Source organism: Octodon degus, unplaced genomic scaffold (genome assembly GCF_000260255.1).
Source record: "Octodon degus isolate 3935 unplaced genomic scaffold, OctDeg1.0 scaffold00031, whole genome shotgun sequence".
In the NCBI taxonomy this organism is placed as follows: domain Eukaryota; kingdom Metazoa; phylum Chordata; class Mammalia; order Rodentia; family Octodontidae; genus Octodon; species Octodon degus.
The window spans coordinates 15,972,054-15,994,103 of record NW_004524607.1 but is presented as its reverse complement, the minus strand read 5'-3'; the positions used below and the strand labels follow the sequence as shown (position 1 = coordinate 15,994,103).

Here is a 22,050-nt window from a genome sequence, read left to right as displayed (position 1 = left end):
TGTTTCTGCATTTGATTCTTTACTTCAGATGCTATTAATTCAGAGATTTCTTTATTTCAGAAATTTCTGATCTGAGTTCCTTTATACCTTTCTGCAGTTGTTTCATTTCAGATGCTATTGATTCAGACATTTCAACTGTGTGATTCCCAATTTCTTCTGTGCTAGTGTCCTCTGAACTTGTTTTGGGTGGGCTTGGGGTCTGAGATTGCATTTTGCTCCTTCTCTTTGTCATTTTTGTAAGCACTGTCCTCTGACCTTTGGTGTAGAGCTTTGGTGCGGTTATAACCTACTGATATTCAGGTGCAGATCTAAAAAGTTTGAATTCATCCAGTTATGCCTGGCTTGGGTCTGGTTGCTATGCTCAGTTCCTTCCTGCTGTAGCCCTTGGGAGTAAACCTGTTGTGCCCCTCTGGCAAGATGTTCTGCTTTTGGATTAGCTGGGTGGTTCTGTCCCCTACTTTCTCTGCAGGGGCTTCAGCTGCAGAATTCCACCCCAGGCCTGTATTTCAGGCCTGGGCTGGGTCTGAAGGGGACAAGGAGGCACAGAGGAGCCTGGAAGCTCTCCCACACACTCGCTGGGCCTGGGCTTGGGCTAGCTCCAGAGTGGGGGTATCCAGAGAGCACGGAGAAAGGTCTCACTGAGGCCACCTGGGCTGGCTCCAGAGGGAAACATCTACATTTTAAAGATAAGGAGGGATCGCGGCTTCAGCGGGTGCCCAGGTAGTTTAGCCCCCCCCCCTCCGTGCACGAGAGCAGAGGGATGGGTGGGGAAAGCGGGGTGCCCAGGAGCAGGAGGCGGAGTTAGAGGAGCTGGGAACTCCCTTCTCGAGGAAACCATCCTAGGCTGGGTGGCTGCCGAGGCTGCCCTGTACCCCCCAACCGTGGTCGCTACAACTCCATCCAGCGCAGTCTGAGCGCAGGTTTGATAACGGGCTGCGTGAAAAGTACGGAAGACAAAAGCCCAACCAATAAACACAGAACTGAAAACGTCTGTCAGTGCCAGTGTCAGCCATTATGGACTCTGCCAGCCTTAGCATGCTACAGTGACACTGGTCCTCGGTGAAGGGCACCTGGGCGAGCTTCAGCAGTCTCTCCATAATGCCATCTGGGGATCCTCAGGAGTGACTCCTTTTGGGGGAGCATCTTCTTTCTCAGTAGTGCCAAGTTCATATCCTGATAGTTTAATAGGTGGTGTTACTATATTTGTGGACTTATATGATAGTGAAGCTAGAACCACAGAAGGCATTTAAGAAGGTTGAAAGATTTCAAATCATTAACAATACAGAAGGAGACTGGTAGCAGGTGCACTCAATCACAACAGGAAAGAATGGTTACATGCTCAGCAATTATGTGGCGCCTGCAGATCCCATTCAGGCCAGAGAATGGTGTTTTGGCAAAATGGGGAGAAAAGATGCTGAACAATTACTTCTGAATCCTGGGAATCAACAAGGCATATTCTTAGGAAAGTAAAACTACTACAGGCACTTACTCCCTCTCTATTCATCACTGGGATGAAATCTGGGGTGTTAATGTGAAACACTACAAAATTAGGAAACTTGACAGTGGTGGGTGCTATCACAACTAGAGCACAATTTGATGCACTGCAGAAACTGGTGAAACACTACCCTGAACGTGATGATTTATGCCACAAGGTAACAACTCTGTGTCCAACTGTGAAACCCTAGACTCAAGGTCTAGCAAAAGATGCTTGGGAAATCCCTCAGGAGTCTTTACAAAGATGCTTCGGTGAACTGTGGTGGGAACATGGAATGGAACCACTAAAGTAGCAATGAATACACTAAAGCCAGGGATAATAATGTCAGAAGCTTTTCTTCAAGAAGCATACATAATAAAAAAAAAGACACGATAAGCTTGTTCCACTCTATGCTGTTGTTTCTGAAGAGCCTATTTACATTGTCACTGAGTTTATGTCAAAAGGGAGCTTATTAGATTTCCTTAAGGAAGGCGATGGAAAGTATTTGAAACTTCCACAGCTGGTCAATATGCTGCTCAGATTGTCGATGGTGTGGCATATATTGAAAAATTGAACTACATCCACTGAGACCTTTGGGCTGCTAATATTCTTGTAGGAGAAAATCTTGGGCCAGAGAGATAGCTCAACAGTCTAAAGCACCTGCTTAGGCAAGCTTAGGCAAGCTTAGGCAAAGGCGCAGGGACTGCAGTTCAATCCCCAGCACCACATGCTGCACCAGCCCTGTCCCCAGCGTGGGCTGAGCCAGTCACAAAAATAAATGAATATAAAGAAAATCTTGGTTCAAATAGCAGGTTTTGATTTAGCAAGATTAAAGACAATGAATATACAAGATGCAAAATTTTCAATGAAATGGACAGCTCCTGAGGCTGCACTCTATGGTCAATTTACAAAAAGTCTGATGCATGATCATTTGGAATCCTACAGACAGGACCTGTAACGTATGGTAAACTACAAAGTGCTGGAACAAGTAGAGTGAGGGTACAGGGGGCCCTGCCCTCAAGGTTGCCCAGGGTCACTCCATGAATTGATGAATCTTTGCTGGAAGAAGGACCCTGATGAAAGACTGATGCCTGAATGCGTTCAATCCTTCTTGGAAGAGAGGCTTTCTAAGAAGAGTACTGTTATTGTTTATCCTTTACATAGACAATCTGCAACAAGTGTTTTTAAAGGGCTTTCATGAACTATGAATTGTAATTTTTCTAAACATCTTTCAAGGGGTAGAAAAATTATGTTTATTTACTAACTCTGATCAGAAAAATAAGCCAGGAAAATTGATGGTATTCATTATATTTTAACTGAATGAAGCAGTTCCTTCTAATCAATTATATAGTAAAAACACCAACTTAATGTGTATTCATTTTAAAATGTTGTATATTTTTAAATTACCGTGAAATATAAACTGTTTTTTGTATTTGAAAAAAAAGACAAGGAAAACAAGATCAAGAAATATTTTTTTTTCAGATCAAGGACACAAAACTTATGTATAATAGTTCTAATCGCAAGGTCAGTGCATATTTTCTAGCTCAATAATCTCTAATTCCACCTTTCTCTATTCTGACATTTATTCCACTAGGGTACATGGCAAGAATGCTTTTCTTGCAAGAAGCAGAATTCTATATTCAGAATCACTGAGAGACACCCACTTCCACCATCAACAATGAGATCTGGCTTAGATGTAGGTTCTTTCTGTCTTGTTCAAATTTCTCCCACTTCGATCTATGCATAGAGCCTTGAAAAAGGAATTCAAGTTCCTGCATTAGTGGTACTTAAAGGAGGGAATTTGCTCACCTGTGTCGTGCCAAGCTAGCAGGGAATGGTGAGGGCAGGTGGAAGAATTCTCTCTACATCTCAGCTGCTAGGAAGCAAAGTGAGCAAGAGCCCAGGGCTGGGATCCTGCTGACATAAGAAGGGTGACGGTGACTTCAATTCCTCCTCACATTCCATCCTGCCTCCTACAGGATGGCTATGCTGGTAGCCAAGCATGTCACAGTGGGCCTTTGTTATTTCATGAAAGTTGTCCATTCCTTTCAGGTATGAAATTCTTCATGCTGAATTAGCTACTTACCATCTCCCCTGTCCGCTCAAAGCTCCATGCGGCAATCTCATCCCTTGTATTTTGATAGCATAGACAATCCAGAATAGGTGCCCCTGCAGGACTGTAGTTTTAAAAACTCCCAGAGAGGCCAGCTCATCCCAATCTGAAAAAAAAAAAAAAAAGGCCTGAAGCTTATTTCAGTGGTAGAAAGAGCCATGCTATTTTGCTTGCTGGTCCCCATGTTCTTCTAAACATTTTCACCTAGCACTTTTGATTCTTGAAATAATGGGCGATAGTAATATATACCTTCAATTACTATATATATTGTGCCACTGTGTTCAATGCAAGCCTATACTTGGTGTCAACTTATTGAGGTGAACGAAGGGGACAGAAGTTATGATAGCACACAGGGTCATAGAGCAGGATAGGGTTGAGCAATTGGAGTTTCTTTCCATGAAATGTATCACATTTTTAAAGGCAGCCTTCATTCAGGACATGGGTTCTTGAAATCCTTGTGGCTTTCCCAAAGCTCTGAAGCAATGAAACAGCCCTGGATGAAATGCCCACCCTGCTGCAGCAGAACACCCCAGTCATTTGGCTGTGCAGTTCTCCAGCACGTCGCAGGCAGGCCCTCTGAGCCCTCCTCCTTCTATTGTATGCCCAGATTGTTTACAAATTTGAACATAGGGCCTGTCCTGATGCTGTGGGCCCTTGGCTCCTCTGCAAACTTCAAACCCTCCTGTGTCATGTGAGCTCTCCACTGCTGGGCCCCAAAAGGGACAGGATAGCGTGGCCAAGATCCGGGTGCTCCTGTCTAGCCCACAGCACTGCCAGGCAAGCCGGGTATGTGCATTCTCTCAGTGGCTTGACAGTGGCAATGGTGTGAGGGAACATTCCTCCACCCTTAGGTGAACTTTCTTCAAGTGCTTTCCTGTTGCAGCCGGAGGATGGCAGCTTCTGGGATGCCTTGCAAGCTGCCTCTTAAAGAGAGCCTGAGGGATCATCAGTCTGGGTTTTGCGTCCTCATAAGTCACCTTCCATTGTGACCTAACTCAGCCCAGATCAAGAAGACTGTGTCTGGCTCCATCTCCTGTTGCTCTCCCTGTGCCCTCCAGCTGCTGTGGCTACACTGATAACTATCTCTGCCCCTGGGGCTCATGGGCCTTGAGCATTGGCCAGGTCCCATCCTGCTTGGTGTTTGGAGCTCCTCATCTGGACACTAAGCGGATCTCTCTCAGGCCTGGTTTTTCTCGCAGGATTTAGGTTCTTACAACTTTGTTTCCAGTATTTTCCCTTTTTTGTGCATCTTTCACTGTGTAGTGGTTGATTGTGTCAACTTGAGAAGCTAAGAGCTTAACTAAATCAGCTCAGCAATTCCACACCCTAGGGTGGAGGCCACACTCTAGAGTGACTCATTACTTACAGGGTCCCATTCTTCCTTGGAGGAGCTCCAGTCTTCTCCATCAGCTTGGATTTCATCTCCTGGCTCTAGTGAAGATTCTTGACTTCTGCTTTGGATCCTTCAGCCTTCTGGTATAGACTCATCAGCCTTCCATCGTAGGTCTATCAGCATCCTGGTAGAAACTTGCATGGAACACTGCAGTGGGCTCCAGACCTTCCACCAAATCCTTCAGTCTTCAGTGTACAGAGACGCCCTCTGTACACTTCATTTGACTCTGTGGCTGACTGTTGTAAGCTTTTGGAATTTCTTGTACATTTTTGTACATCTTGTGTTACACCTACACCTCTAGTAACACCCTGACTGATACACACTACTAGGCCAGGAAATCTGCATCCTTTAATTCCAAGTTGGGCAGAGGCAGCCATCATCCCCATTCAGTGTTCACTATTTTCTCCATTGTTTTAAGGTGACAAAAGTGTTAATCATAGAGGCACAGAGCCAGCAAGGGTGCTGCACTGCAGGTGAAGCCCTGGCTGAGCTTCTTCTCAGGTCTTTGTGACCACATGGACACCAGGGCTATGACTGAGACTACCTCTGTCCAGTGCAACCAAATCCTGGTACCCAGCATCCACACTGGCAGGGACTCCTAGCCTGGGACACACCTGTGCCATCACACCTCATCATGCTGCACTTCCCTCCACCACCTGTCTTGCCCCTGCACGTAAGTGGGGATTTGCCTTCCATTGGGGCCCCCGCTGCACTCTTCACTTGGAGAAATGGGATCTGAATGGACATCAACAAGCAATGGAAGCCAGGCCAAAGGTCTGGGCCACTGACTGAGAATCCATGGGGCTAGACCTGGCATCTATATTTTCATTTTTGTGAGCAGTGATTGTTAATTTCACAAAATCTTTGTTTTTAGTGTGTAAATATATCTGTCCTCCTGTTAGTCTTTCTAACTACCCCATTCCTTGGCCCTCTTTTCTTTCTCTTGTGGGATAATAGTGTCTCTAGCACTTTCATCTTTTTCAGATTTCTCCTATCAGGGTGGACAACTGACATTTTTTATTCCCAGTCCGACTTAATTGCTTCAACCCCACAGTCTTCGGGTCATATGTGGATATCATTATGTAGATAGAGAGGGCCGGGGAGATGGCTCAGTAGGATAAGTGCTTGACTGGCAAATGCAGGGATCTGAGTTCAATCCCCGGCTCCGCAAAAAAAAAAAAAAAATTAAAAAAAATATATATATATGTAGATAGAGGGATAGATATTCTTTATGACTGCGAGTACTCCATTCTATGTGTGTGATGTGTGTGCACATTTGCACATCTTTCATATTTTCTTTATTTAATCACCTCTTGACAGAATCCTAGGCTGTTTCAATGTCTTACTCTTGTGGACTATGCCTAAGGAATGGTGATAATGCCTTAGAGAATGTGCCAAGTAGAGTCATACCTTGACCAAATGGTAGCTCCATTGGAACCTTATTGAGGAATGTTCCTACCAACTCTCTTAGTTGCTACACTTGACATTTCGTAGTCCATGGGCAGTTTCCTACTTTTCCTCATATCCTTGCCTGCATTTATTGAATTTGTAAGTTTCAGAAGTAGCTATGCCAACTGGGGCAAGATGAAATCTGCAAGTTTCTTCTTCTCAGCTTTTGCTTGTTTCCAATGTCAGATTTATTGATTCTTTAATTATGAAGTTAGCTGTCATAAACACAGATTAACAGCCAGAGTCACAGATCAAAAAAGTTAGAAAACACACAGAAAAATTATACTAACATCAAGGTACGTTTAGGTACATGGCTATGTGTCTAATGTATGTATCTATACTTTTATTATTTTTTTTATTTTTGGCAGAACCGGGGATTGAACTCAGGCCCTTGCACTTGCCAGGCAAGTGCTTATTCTACTGAGCTATCTCCCTGGCCCCTGTGTCTATATTTTTAGATACATTGGAAATGCTATTTACAGTACATTTCCTCTATTTTATGCCTTTTATTTTGCAACTGGTTTTATTTATATACTGAGTTTCTCTTAGAAGACAAATTATGTGGTTCTTCTGTTTCTCTGTGAGACTAATTTTGTTACTTCACCCATTTCCAATGCATGATGCAAGTTGAGCCTTAATGGCACAGTGCTACTCCCCAGTAAGCCAAGAGCACCTTGGCTTCATCCATTCATCTGGGTTTGAAAATGGAGGGTACTTCCAAGATTTAGCTATTATGAACTGTGTTGCTATAAACATGGAGGTGCACATATCCCTGGATTATGATGTTTCTAACACTTTTTGAAGACATCTAGAAGGCAAATACCTGGGTCAAATAGTATTTATAATTTTAATTTTGAAAAATCTTCCTATTGCTTTCCATAGTAGATACATTCCCAGACCTTGAAATGAGCAAGGTCTGCATTTTACCCACAGTTTGAAGGTGACCAGCAAGGAGAAGGGGCTATAGAACCAGGCAGGAGGGACTCAGGAAAGAAGAGATGAAAGGAAGGAAGGACAGAGAAAGGACAAGGATGGTCATTGGATGCAAAACCTACAGAGAAGGAAAAGGGTTAGGAGATGAGATCCAAGGAGGGACAGGGGACAAGCTGACTCAGGTACAGCTCCTCCAACCATGAAAGAAAGTACCTGTGAGAGAAAGGTTGTAGGCATGGGATAAGGGGATAATGGCTAAGAAGGTTAAGGAGGGAGCAGTATCTGTGAAAGCGTCTAGAGTAGAAGTTGTGAGTTCATTTGGAAAGCAGATTTGGGTTGAGATGCTCAAAGGCTGATTTCCAAAGATAGATGCTTCACACCACGCCTGGGTTTCTTTCCTCAGGCCCATGAGTAGCACCCAGACCTCAAGGTCAGAAAACAAATACTTGACCTCAGAAACTGAGAAGAAGCTGCAGGTGGACCTGCTGGGTGGAGCTGCTGGGTTAACAGCCTGCTTTGTAGCTTACAAGACACAGGACAGCTCAGCCTAGAATCAAAATGAAAGGCAGAGCAGGAGGAAGTGAGATCTGAGTGACCTCTGCTGGGATCCCCAGCCTTAAACCTTGGTCCTCCAGCTCAAAGACAGAGGGGTCACTGGAGGCAAGGATGACCAGGAGGAGGAGGAGGAGCAACCAGCTGCTTTGACTTCACTGCACAGTAAGACATAAGACACCCATGTTGGTGTCCTGGCCACTAGAGGAAGAGGGAGTATGCATTTGGTGTGTTCCACCAGGATTTGCAGGAATCATGAGATTTTTAAGTACTGAGCTTGCAATATGTGAGAGTATCCTGAAGAAGCCATATGAGTTCAAGAGAAAGAGGCAGCACCTGTCCTCAGTGAGCACCAGAGCTGCACCAGGACACTAGGTAAAGGGAGCCCAGACTGCACCTCTGATGCAGCTAGTTAGGAACACTGGAGAACAGTGTTCAATTCCTTCACCATGCAAGAGAGCACACTACAAGCCAAGGGCTCTCTGGTCCTCCTCAGGCAGAGGAGATAAAAGACCTCACAGAGTTCTTCAAACATGTCCCCATGGTAATTGAAAGCCTGCTTGTTCCAGGCTAGTGTCTCACACACCTCTTGTTGACTTTGCTCACTGCACAGGCTTCCGGCACTAGGTAGGTGACAGGGTCGTTTTCACATCCCAGCGGGATCCTCAAAGCAGAAATAGTATGCATGCTTTCTGAGCATGAAAAGGAAGCATTCATGTGTCATGGGGACGCCACCGGGTGCTTACAGTTTCTAATCATGGAGATGATTACTGCTATGCAGACCTTCACTCAGTTGATCCTCCAAATGTTTCAGGGCTGAGCCCTGTTCGCTGCCATCTGAAGGCCTTCTCCCCGCTGCTGACATCTGCCTACGCAGGTCCCTATCTGGAACCTTCTTTGCAGCAGCCCAGTTTTTCTCTCCACTTTTTGGCCTTTGGTAAGCATCGTGCCAGGTTAGAAGTTAATGCTTTACTATTTTCAAAGGGGATCCTGTAATCAAGAAATTGCTACCCTCGGCCAACAAGCTGAGGGCATCTGACAAGGTGAGTCCTTCTCCCCTGAGCTGCACCCTCCTTGAGGCATTGACATGCTAGGTCGGGATTCTACCCTCCTCCCAGTCCTTCTGACTGTGCACATTCGGAGAGCTCCCACTTAAACTGTCCACTGTCCAGGATCCATATGAGCTGGGCACCTACTTCTATCAGTCCCTGGTTTTCTTGGTAAACTGGATGGGGTAGCCTCCTCTGCCTGGGGCCTCTGGGGCCTCAGCATCCCACACAGACTTCCTTGGATTTGCCTTCTCTCACTAATGCAGCCTAAATCCCACAGGACCACCACGCCTGATCTCACAGAGACACTGCAATGATAGTTGGGCACAATGGCCTCCCTGCTCCTCATTGCTCTCATTTGCCAGGTTCCTTGAGAAGTTTCTTTTTTTCTTTTTGGTGGAACCGGAGATTAAACTTAGGATTCTTGTGTTTGCCAGTCAAGTGTTTATCCTACTGAGCCATCTCCCCGGCCCCCCTGCCAGGTTCCTTGAGACCCTGAATTGCCCACATAACCAGGAACCCCAAGACTGGGATGTCCTCTCTCAGAGGAGTCCTGCCTGGCTTCATCCCTATCCCCTTGTGTCTCCTATTCCAGTTCTGTGGCTGTGAGTGTTCCCCTTTCTCTGGGCACAAACTCTGGGCTGCGATAATGACTTATGTTAGCCAAGCTGGCCTCTTCCCCTGAAAGCACAGGACAGCCAACTGATTCCTGGCACTGTAAGTCCTGTGCCACTCCCCACAGGCCAAAGTCTGCTACCAAAGGATAAGGGGACTAGCACTCTAAGGTGTGCTGCAATGTGACACCTGTTTTTCCCTCTGAGACTCTATAAAAAGTGACACCTGGGAAGAAGGTACCCTAATACTTCTAATGGGCAAAACAATAAATTCCCAAATGTTGAGGTTCAGAACACTGAGGCTGAGGAAATAAAGCTTCCCGAAGAAGACAATCATGATGAGCCCATTTGGAATCAACAAGCCATACATGGAGTTATTTCTGACTCTGGTAAAGCTTTCCTAGCACCCCAAGCAATGACAGAGTTCATGCTGTCCCCAATATCTGCCTTGACATGGCACTGTCGTCTCACACCCTCTTGCTAGGGCATAGACCTCAAGTAGAACCTTTTCCTGTTGGTGTTTCTTCCAGTCTCATCCCACGCCAGGGTCTTCATCTGTGTGACTCTATAGTCTCACCTAAACAGATGCCTGGAGCCTCTTTAGGCTGCTGACTAATTCCTAGTCCTTGCTCCATGTGGCCCAGGCTGAATTTCTCCCTTTCATTCCCCTTCTCTCCCATTTCTCACTCAATTCTGTGGCTCTCAGTGCCATGCTCTCTACCTGCAGAAACTCCTGGCCATGGTCATTGCATACTTCAGCAAGGTCTCCCTCTTCCCCTGGATGCATGAAAGGATCCACAGAGTGCTTCCTGGGACTCTGAGTACTGTGACCACCTGAGGCCAGAGGCAGCCCTGAAGGTAAGGAGAACAGGGCTCTGAAGTGTGCTGTGGTGTGAAACCTGTTTGTCACCCTGAGTCAGTGTGGCAAGTAGGTGCTAGAAGGAGGTATGGTATACCTCTCACAGGCAAACTAAAAATTTCTCAAATATTGAGGTTCAAAACACTGATGCTGAGGATATACAAAGTTCCCCAGACAGGACACACAAGAGAAGCCACTTGGGATCAACAGGTCATGCTTGGAGTTCTTTCTGACTCTGTTAAGATTATTATGTCACTCCAAAAATAACAGATGTCCCGCTGTCTCCCTCAGCTGTCCTGACAAGCCAGTGTCCATCTCAAACCCTCCTGTGAGGGTACAGACCTCAAGTGGAACATGTTCCCTGCTAGTGTTCTTTTCCATCTCATCCCAGGCGAGGGCCTCATCTGTGTGGCTGCACAATGTCACCTAAACAGATGCCCGTAGCCTATCCCGACTTCTGGCTACTGGGTGCTCCCTGTTTCATCTGGCCCAGGCCAGATTTGTCCCTTTCATTTCATCTTCTTTCCTCCCTCAGTTCTGTGGCTTTGAGTGTCCTGCACTCTCTGCAGAAATACTCAGCTGTGGTCATTGCCTACTTCAGCCAGGTTGTCCTCTTCCCCTTGCAGCACCTGAGGATACCCTGCAACCTGGCACTGTGAGTCCTGTGCCACTTCCCTTAGGCCAGAATCAGCCAACATAGGGTAAGGGAAGTAGCACTCTAAGATGTGCTGTGGCTTGACACCTGTTTGTCACACTGGAGTTGTGTAGGACGTGGCAGCTGGGAAGAAGAAAGGTACCCTAATACTGCTCATGGGCAAAATAATAAATTTCCAGATGTTGAGGTTCAGAACACTGAGGCTGAGGAAATACAGAGCCCCCCAGACAGGACAAATAGGAAGAAACCATTCGGGGTCAACAAGTCAAACTTGGGGATATTTCTGACTCTGCGAAGACTTTCCCATCACCCCAAGCAATGGCAGAGGTCATGTTGTCCCCAACATCTGCCTTGACATGGCACTGTTCATCTCATTCCCTCTTGCTAGGGCACAGACCTCAAGTGGAACCTATTCCTGCTGGTATTTCTTCTAGTTTCATCCCAAGCCAGGGTCTTCATCTGTGTGGCTGCACTGTCTCACCTAAATAGATGCCTGGAGTCTCTCAGGGCTCTTGGCTATTTCCTAGTCCTTGCTTCATGTAGCTGAGGTCAAATCTCTCCCTTTTCATCCCCCTTCTCTCCCTTCTCTCGCTCAGTTCCATGGTTCTGGTTGTTCTGCTCTCTCCCTGCAGAACCTCCTGACTATGCTCATTGCCTACTTCAGCGGTGCTGGCCTCTTGCCCTGGCTTCACCAGAGGACCCACTGCTTCCTGGCCTAAGAGTCCTGTGCAACCCCCTACTGGTAGAGTCAGCTGCCCAAGGTTAAGGAGAGTAGAACTCTAAGGTATGCTGTGTTTTGAAACCTTTTTTCCTATGCACAGCCTGTGTAGGAAGTGGCAGCTGGGAAGAAGGTACCCTAATACCTCTCATGGGCACAATAATAGATTCCCAAATGTTGAGGTTAGGAACACTGAGGCTGAGGAAATACAGAGTTCCCCAGACAGGACAATCAGGATGAAGCCACATGGGGACATTGGCCACACTTGGGAGTTATTTCTGACTCTTTTAAGACTTTCCTGTGACCCGAAGCAATGTTACAGTTCATGCTGTCTCCCTCCTCTGCCTTCACATGGCAATGTCCTTTTCACACACCCCTGCTAGGGCACAGACCTCAAGTGGAAAATGTTCCTTGCTGGTGTTTCTTCTCGTCTCATCCAAAGCCAGGGTTCTTGATTAGTGTTCATGCAAAATTGCACCAAATAGATGTCTGGAACCCCACAAGGCCCTCAGCCACTGCGTGCTGCCTTTGCACTGCATCATGCAGCACAGGCCGCGTTCTCCCTTTCTGTTACCCTTCTCTGCCATCTCTTCCTACTGAAGACACAAAATCGTGAACTTCCTGCTTTCTTTCCAATCAATCCTTCCAAGTGCACTTTCCTGAGGCTCTATTTCCTGTCCAGCTGGGTTCACACATGGAACCTGAAGACAGATTCCCATTCTTCCAGTCAGTGAAGACACCCCTCTCTGGCTGGGTGTGCTGGACAGACCTATGGGCCCAGCTACTCAGGAGGCCGGGGAGGAGAACAGCTTCTGCCCATGGTTTCAAGCTGATGCTCAGAAACTTCATGTGCCTCTATTTCAAATCGTATTTAAAGAAAGCGAAACTCCAAATTTTCCTGTTCAGAGCTCACAGTACCTGGTTAATCAAGTCTAATTCAAATATGACTTTCCACAAATAACCAGGCTACCCACATGAGGGTGTCCTGTCTGAGTAGAGTTCTGTCTGTCCCTGTATGTGTCGCCATGTTCCTCCAATTCTAGTTCTGCAACTCTGGAGTGTCATGCAGTCTCCCCGTAGAACCTCCCGGCCATGGTCAGTGCTTGCTCCAGCAGTACTGGCCTCTTTCCCTCGCTTCGGCAGAGGATCCACTGCTTCCTGGCAGTGCGTCAGTGCCCCACCCTGCCCTGTATAGTTAGCTGCCGAAGAGTAACGAGAGTAAGACTGTAAAGTGTGCTGTGGTTTGACACCGTTTTTTCACATGCAGCCTGTGTAGGAAGTGGCAGCTGGGAAGAAGGTACCCTAATACCTCCCATGGGTAAAATAATACATTCTCAAATGTTGAGGTTCAGAACACTGAGGCTGAGGAAATACAGAGCTCCCCAGACAGGACAATCAGGATGAAGCGACTTGGGGACAACAAGCTATGCATGGATTATTTCTGACTCTGGTAAGGCTTTCCTGTCACCCCGAGCAATGCCAGAGCTCACACTGTCCCAAGTATCTGCCTTGATATGGCAATGTCCCTCTCACACTGCCCTGCTAGGGCACAACTCCAAGTGGAACCTGTTCCTGCTGATGTTTCTTCTAATCTCTGCTCACGCCAGGGTCTTCATCTGTGTGGTTGCAGTCTCACCTAAGTGGACACCTGTAGCCACTCTGGGCAGCTGGCTAATTCCTAGTCCTTGCTTCACATGGCCCACGCCCAATTTCTGCCTTTCATTCCCCTTCTCTCCCATCTCTCACTCAATTCCATGGCTCTCAGTGCCATGCTCTTTGCCCACAGAAACTCCAGGCCATGGTCATTGCGTACTTCAGCAAGCTCCCATTCTTCCCCTGGATGCATGGGAGGATCCACTGCTTCCTAGAACTCTGAGTCCTGTGCCACCCTCTAAGGCCAGAGGCAGCCCTGAAGGATAAGGTGAATAGGGCTCTGAAGTGTGCTGTGCTGTGAAACCTGCTTATCACCCTGAGTCAGTGTAGCAAGTAGTTGCTTCTCTGATAGCAGAGAAGGAGGTACCACATAGCTCTCACAAGCAAACTAAAACTTTCCCAAATATTGAGGTTCAGAACACTGAGGCTGAGGAAATACGGAGCTCCACAGACAGGAAAAATAACAGAAGTCACTTGGAACCAACATGTTATGCTTGGAGCTCTTTCTGACTCTGCTAAGACTAGCCTGTCACTCCAAACAATAACAGAGGTCCTGCTGTACCGACAAGCCAATGGCAATCGCAAATCATCCTGCAAGGGCACATAGACCTCAAAGGGAACATGTTCCTCCCTCTGGTGTTTTTTCCCATCTCATCCCAGGTGTGGGGCTTCATCTATATGGCTGCACAATCCCTCCTAAACAGATGCCTGGAGTTGTCCACACTTCTGGCTACTGCCTGATCCCTGCTTTATTTGGCCAAGGCCACATTTCTCCCTTCAAATCCCCTTCTTTCCCATCCTTCACTCAGTCCCCTGGCCATGAGTGTCCTGCTCTCTCCCTGCAGAAACACTCGGCCATGATCATTGCCCACTTCAGCAGTGCTGGCCTCCTACCATGGCAGCACCTGAGGATCCAATGCTACCTGGCACTGTGAATGCTATGTCACTCCCTCATGCCAGAGTCGGACACCAAAGAGTAAGGGGACTAGGACTGTAAGGTGTGCTGCGGTTTGACACCTCTTGGTCACACTGAGACTGTGTAGGAAGTGGCAGCTGGGAAGAAGGTACCCTAATACCTCTCATGGGCACAATAATAAATTTCCAAATGTTGAGGTTCAGAACATTGAGGTTGAGGAAATACAGAGCCCCCCAGACAGGACAAACAGGAAGAAGCCACTCGGGTCAACAAGCTTAACATGGGGATATTTCTGACTCTGCGAAGACTTTCCTGTCACCCCAAGCAATGCTAGACTTCATGCTGTTCCCCACCTTTGTCTTCACACGGCAATGTCCCTCTCACACCCAATTTGCTAGGGCACAGACCGCAAGTAGAACAAGTTCCCTGCTGGTGTTTCTCCCAGTGCCCTCCTAGCCAGGGTCTTCATCTGTGTAGCTGCACAGTCTCACATAATAGATGCCTGGAGCCTCTCAGGGCTCCTGGCTGTTTCCTAATCCTTGCTTCATGTGGCCCAGGCCAAATTTTGTTTCCATTCTCCTTCTGTCCCATGTCTCACTCAGTTCTATGCTTCGGAGTGCCATGCTCTCTCCCCTCAGAACCTCCTGGCCATGGTCTTCCCATACTTGCATATGACTGGCCTCCTTAGCTGGCTTCACTGGAGGATCCACTGCTTCCTGGCACTCTAGTCCTGTGCCACCTCCCTGAGGCCAGAGGCAGGCCTAAAGGGTAAAGAGAATAGGGCTCTGAAGTGTACTGTGGTGTGAAACTTGTCACCCTGAGTCAGTGTAGCAAGTAGGTGCTGAGAAGGAGGTATGGTATACCTCTCACAGGCAAACTAAAAGTTTCTCCAATGTTGAGGTTTAAAACACTGAGGCCAAGGAAATACAGAGCTCCCCAGACAGGACAAACAGGAAGAAGCCACTTGGGGTCAACAGGTCATGCTTGGAGTTCTTTCTGACTCTGGGAAGACTTTCCTGCCACCCCCCAAAATAAGAGGACACACTGTCCCCATGCTCTGTCTTGAAAGCCAGTATGCCTCTCACCCTTGCCTATAAGGGCACAGACCTCAAGCGGAACATGATCCCTGCTGGTGTTTCTTCCACTCCCATCCCACGCCAGGGTCTTCATCTTGTGGCTGCACAGTCTCACCTAAATACACGCCTGGAACCTCTCAGGGCTCCTGGTTGTTTCCTAATCCTTGCTTCATGTGGCCCAGGCCAAATTTCTTTCTTTCCACTGCCCTTCTCTCCCATCTCTCATTCAATTCTGTGGTTCTGCATGCCAAGATCTATCCCGTCAAAACCTCCTGGCCGTCATCATTGCGAACTTGGGCAACATTGGTCTCTTCGTCTAGTTTCACCAGAGGATCCACTGCTTCCTGGCACTACCCTGAGGCCAGAGGTGTCCCCCCGAGGCCAGAGTTAGTCCCTAAAGGATAAGGAGAACAGGGCTCTGAAGTGTGCTGTGGTGTGAAACCTGGGTCATCCTGAGTCAGTGTAGCAAGTAGGTGCTGAGGAGGAGGTATGGTATACCTCTTACTGACACACTAAAAATTTCTCAAATGTTGAGGCTCAAAACACTGAGGCTGAGGAAAAAAGAGCTCACCAGACAGGGCAAACAGAAAGAAGCCACTTTGGGTGAACAAGCCAGACATGGAGTTGTTTCTGACTATGCTAAGACTTTCTGGTCACCCCAAAAAATAACAGCAGCTAGGCTGTCCTCCTGGGCTGTCCTGACGAGCCAGTGTCCCTCTGCAAGGGCACAGACCTCAAGTGGATCATGGTCCCTGGTGGTGTTTCTTCCCATCTCATTCCTGGCGAGGGGCCTTGTACACAATCTCAACTAAACAGATGCCTGGAGCCTCTTCCAAATTCTCGCCACTGCCTGCCTCCTGCTTCTTCTGGACAGGGCCGCTCTTCTCCCTCTCAATTCCCCTTCTTTCCATCTCTCACTCAGTTCCGTGACCCTGAGTGTCTTACTCTCCCCCTGTAGAAACACTCTCCCGTGGTCTTTGCCTACTTCAGCAGTGCCTGCCTGCACCTCTGGCAGCACCTGAGAATCCCCTGCTACCTGGCACTGTGAGTCCTACGGCACTTCCCTCAAGCCAGAGTCAGCCACCAAAGGGTAAGGGGAGTAGCACTCCGTGTGCTGTGGCTTGACACCTGTTTGTCATGCTGAAGCTGTGTAGGACATGGCAGCTGGGAAGAAGGTACCCTAATACTGCTCATGGACAAAATAATAAATTTCCAAATGTTGAGGTTCAGAACACTGAGGCTGAGGAAATACAGAGCTCCCCAGACAGGACAAACAGGAAGAAGCCACTTCGGGTCAACAAGTCAAACTTGGGGATATTTCTGACTCTGGGAAGACTTTCATGTCACCCTAGGCAGTGGCAGAGTTCACGCTCTCCCCCATGTCTGCCTTGCCATGGAAACATCCCTATCACATCCCCCTGCTGGGGCACAGACCTCAAGTGCAACATGTTCCCTGCTGGTGTTTCTTCTAGTCTCATCCCAAGCCAGAGTACTTTACTTGTGTTCATGCAAAATTGTGCTAAAATAGATGTCTACTGCCTGCCAAGGCCTCTGGTTATGCCCTGCTCCTTGTTCCCTGCATCATGTGGCCCAGGCCAGCTTTCTCCCTTTCAGTGTCCCTGCTCTGCCACCTTCCACTCAAGACACAACGACATCCGGACATTTCTGGTTTCTTTCCTCTCGATCCTTCCAAGTGCACTTTCTTGAACCTTTGGCTTCCTGTTGAGCTGGGTGAACACACTGAACCTGAAGAGGAGACAGATTCCTATTCTTCCAGTCAGTGAAGACACCTCTCTCTGGCTGGGTGTGCTGGACAGACCTATGGGCCCAGCTACTCAGGAGCCTGGGGAGACCGGCTTCTGCCCATGGTTTCAAGGTTATGCTCAGAAACATCAGTTGTTCCTATTTGAAATCATATTTAAAGAAAGCAAAAACAACCAGGCCATGTCCTCTCTGTCCCTGTCCCCATCCCCATGTACCTCCTCTTCTAGTTCTGTGGCTATGAGTGTCCTGTGGTGTCCCTTCAGAATCACCTGGCCACGATCACCATGTGCTTCAGCAGGGTCAGCCTCTTTCCCTGGCTGCACTGGACGAACTGCAGCTGCTTCGCACTATGCGTCCTATGCCACGCACTGAGGCCACAGTTAGCCCCTGAAGGGTAAGGAGAAGAGGGCTCTGAAATGTGAAGTGGTGTGAAATCTGTTTGTCACCCTGAATCAGTGTACCAAGTAGGTGCTGAGAAGGAGGTATGCTATACCTCTCACTGTCAAAGTAAAAATTTCCCAAATGTTGAGGTTCAAAACACTGAGGCTGAGGAAATACAGAGCTCCCCAGACAGGACAAACTGGAAGAAGCCACTTTGGGTTAACAAGCCAGACATGGAGTTGTTTCTGACTCTGCTAAGACTTTCTGGTCACCCCAAAAAATAACAGTGGTCAGGCTGTCCCACTCCTGTCCTGAAAAGCCAATGTCCCTTTCACACCCTCTTGCAAGGGCACAGACGTCAAGTGGAACATGTTCCCTACTGGTGTTCCTTCCCATCTCATCCCTGACGAGGGCTTGCTTCATCTGTGTGGCTACACAATCTCACTTAAACAGCTGTCTGGAGCCTCTCCTGATTTCTGGCTCGTGGGTGCTCCCTGCTTCATCAGGCGTGTGTCACATTTCTCCCTTTCAATTCCCCTTCTTTCCATTTCTCAATCAGTTCCTGACCCTGAGTATCCTGCTCTCTCCCTGCAGAAACACTCGGCCATGATCATTGCCTACTTCAGCCAGGCAGGACTCTTCCCCTGGCAGCACCTGAGGATACCCTGCCACCTGGCACTGTGAGTCCTGTGCCACTTTCCTTAGGCCAGAGTCAGACACCAAAGAGTAAGGGTACTAGGACGGCAGTGGTGAGGTGCAGTGGTTTGACACTTCTTGGTCACACTGAAGTTGTGTAGAAAGTGGCAGCTGGGAAAAAGGTACCCTAATACCTCTCATGGGCACAATAATAAATTTCCAAATGTTGAGGTTCAGAACACTGAGGTTGAGGAAATACAGAGCTCCCCAGACAGGACAAACAGGAAGAAGACACTCGGGGCCAACAAGCCAAACATGGGGATATTTCTGACTCTGCGAAGACTTTCCTGTCACCCTAAGCAATGCTAGAGTTCATGCCATTCCCCACCTCTAGCAATGTCCCTCTCACACCCAATTTGCTAGAGCACAGACCTCAAGTAGAACATGTTCCCTGCTGGTGTTTCTCCCAGTGCCCTCCTAGCCAGGATCTTCATCTGTGTGCCTGCACAGTGCCACCTAAATAGATGCCTGGAGCCTCTCAGGGCTCCTGGCTGTTTCCTAATCCTTGCTTCAATTGGCCAAGACCGAATTTCCTTTCTCTTCTCCTCTCCCATCTCTGACTCAGTTCTGTGCTTTGGAGTGCCTCACTCTTTTCCCTCAGAACCTCCTTGCCATGGTCATTGTGTACTTCTACATGGTTGGCCTTCTTAGCGGGCTTCACTGGAGGATCCACTGCTTCCTGGCACTCTAGTCCTGTGCTACTCCCTGAGACCAGAGTTAGTCTCTGAAGGATAAGGAGAATAGGGCTCTGAAGTGTGCTGTGATGTGAAACCTGTTTTTCATCCTGAGTCAGTGTAGTGAGTAGTGCTGAGAAGGAGGTACGATGTACCTCTCACAGGCAAACTAAAAATTTCTCAAACGTTGAGGTTCAAAACACTGAGGCCGAGGAAATACAGAGCTCCCCAGACAGGACAAACAGGGAGAAGTCACTTTGGGTCAACAAGCCAGACATGGAGTTGTTTCTGACTCTGCTAAGACTTTCTGGTCACCCCCAAAAATAAAAATGGTCAGGCTGTCCCGCTCCTCTGTCCTGAAAAGCCAATGTCCCTCTCATACCCTCCTTCAAGGGCACAGACGTCAAGTGGAACATGTTCCCTACTGGTGTTCCTTCCCATCTCATCCCTGACGAGGGCTTGCTTCATCTGTGTGGCTACACAATCTCACTTAAACAGCTGTCTGGAGCCTCTCCTGATTTCTGGCTCGTGGGTGCTCCCTGCTTCATCAGGCGTGTGTCACATTTCTCCCTTTCAATTCCCCTTCTTTCCATTTCTCAATCAGTTCCTGACCCTGAGTATCCTGCTCTCTCCCTGCAGAAACACTCGGCCATGATCATTGCCTACTTCAGCCAGGCAGGACTCTTCCCCTGGCAGCACCTGAGGATACCCTGCCACCTGGCACTGTGAGTCCTGTGCCACTGCCCGTAGGCCAGAATCAGCTGCCAAAGGATATAGGGACTAAGACTCTAAGGTGTGCTGTGTACTTGTTTATCACACTGAGACTATGTAGGAAGTGGCAGCTGGGAAGAAGTTACCCTAAGACTGTTCATGGGCAAAATAATAAATTCCCTAATGTTGAGGTTCAGAACACGGAGGTTGAGGAAATACAGAGCTTCCCAGACAGGACAAACAGGAAGAAGCCACTTGGGGTCAACAAGTCAAACTTGGGGATATTTCTGACTCTGGGAAGACTTTCATGTCACCCTAGGCAATGGCAGAGTTCACGCTCTCCCCCATATCTGCCTTGCCATGGAAACATCCCTATCACATCCCCCTGCTGGGGCACAGACCTCAAGTACAACATGTTCCCTACTGGTGTTTCTTCCCATTCATCCAAGATGAGGAGCTTCATCTACATGGCTGCACAATCTCACCTAAATAAATGCGTGGAGCCTCTCCCAACTTCTGACTACTGTCTTCTCCCTGCTTCATCTGGCCAGGGTTGGATTTCTGCCCTTCAATTCCCTTTCCCTGCCATCTCTCTTCCTCAGTTCAAAGTGGTTGCACCAGCTGCTTCACATCTTCCATGCACCGTGAATCACAACAGCATCCTGACCTTTCTTCTCTACTTCCTCTGACTGAGCCTTACAGGTGGGCTTTCCTGCACCCTGTTTTTTGTTCAGCTTTGTTCACACATAGAATTGAGGAACAAATCCCATTGTCCCTGTTAGTGTAACACCATACTCTTCCTGAGTGTGCTCGGCAGATCTATAGTCACAGATACTCAGGAGGCTGGAACAGAGTAAGACTTGTGCCCATGGCTTCAAGGTCATCTTCGGAAACTTCCCATGTACCTGTACCCCTGTTTCAAAACCAAAGGAATACAAAGCAAAACTCCAAAGCAGAGTTCTCTTCCCCTGAGCTTACACCAGCTCTTTAATCAAGTCTAATTGAAATATGCAATTTGGCATGCTGATCCCCCATCTCTCCCTGTTTTTCTGACCCCATGATGAAGGCTGGATAGTGCAATAATAGCTCTGCACTATGAAACACCCATCGGGATTGTTTTCATTCTGTAAGTATTTGTGGTATGGGTCCAGTTCAGGAGCAAGTGGATATGGCATTTGAGTAGAGACAAGGATCCCAACTCATTCAGTGCTGCACTGGCCCAAGGAAAGCTTAAGCAGTTGCCAGGCAACACAAAGGAAAAGAGAAATGATTGAGGAAATTCTGTTGTCCTTCAGGAACCCCTTGAGCCACGCTCAGTGTCAGCAATTGACCAGGAGAAGGATGGATGCAGCAAGATACCCAGGTCACTCTCCCACAGATGCTCCCATATGGCACGGAGACTTGTGTGTGCTGCAAAAGAAGTGGTCAGGAAGTGGCAGGAGTGGCAACCCCACTGTCTGCAAGTGCAAGTGTCTTGCCAGGTCTCAATACCTGGGTCCTGTCTTCAGAGAGGGAATTTCTTCATGAGGACTCTGTGATGTCCTGGCCTCCTCAAGCAGGTGTGGGTGGATAGTCTCCTTAGCTGGAGGGATTCTGTATGTCCTGCCCAGGGAGCTGACTTAGCTCTTTCTCGGCTGAACCCTGACCAGCAACCTGTTTTGTTTTGTTTTTTCAGGGACCTGGCCAGTGACATAGAGGAGAAAAACCATCTTCCTAGTCATATTCTTCTTCCTCTATAGATGCAACTACCAAAATTCCTCAGTTCCACAAGCAGTTCATCAGCTGAAAGCAGTGCAGCACTAGGATGTTAGCTCCCAAATGCCATAAGGTGGGCCATTCAGTGGAATGTGCTCTGAGAGATCTCCCAATTGAGAAAGATTTGGGAAGGTTAGTTTAGGGGGTGACTGGGGACTAGAAAGAATTGGAGAACATCAGATGTGGTGTTCTTGGGTGTCTTCAACCTCTCAGAGGTCTCCTTTTCTTTCCAGATCCAACTTTAGGATCCTGAAGTCTGGGTTTGACAGTTAGACCACACCCCAGCATTGCAGGGAACTTGGGGCCCTGAGGACACAGGTCTGAGGGCAGGTAGATTGTCTTCCATTGGTTCTCTGATGCATGAGGTACAGTCAGTCTAGTAGGGTCAAGAAGTCCAGTCAAGCACCAATTTACATGATCCTCTGTCCCTATTTCCCTTCTTCACAACAAGGTTCACTGTGATCCCAGGTCTAGGTCCTGCTCTTCTTTTCATGAGGTAGGACATAGGTGCAACTTAGGCTGGTTGGAAAGAGAGCTGAAACAGGATCCTAGGATCTTCACAGTAGCACCTCTGCAGACCCTGTGTGTAGAACATCTCATAGGTTCCATGAGACG

At 47.9% G+C, this 22,050-nt stretch overlaps 1 pseudogene; it reads left to right on the top strand.

The window, feature by feature from the left end:
- LOC101565993 overlaps positions 1-21,708 on the top strand; it is a 60,522-nt pseudogene extending 38,814 nt beyond the window's left edge.
- Positions 21,709-22,050: the final 342 nt, after the last annotated feature.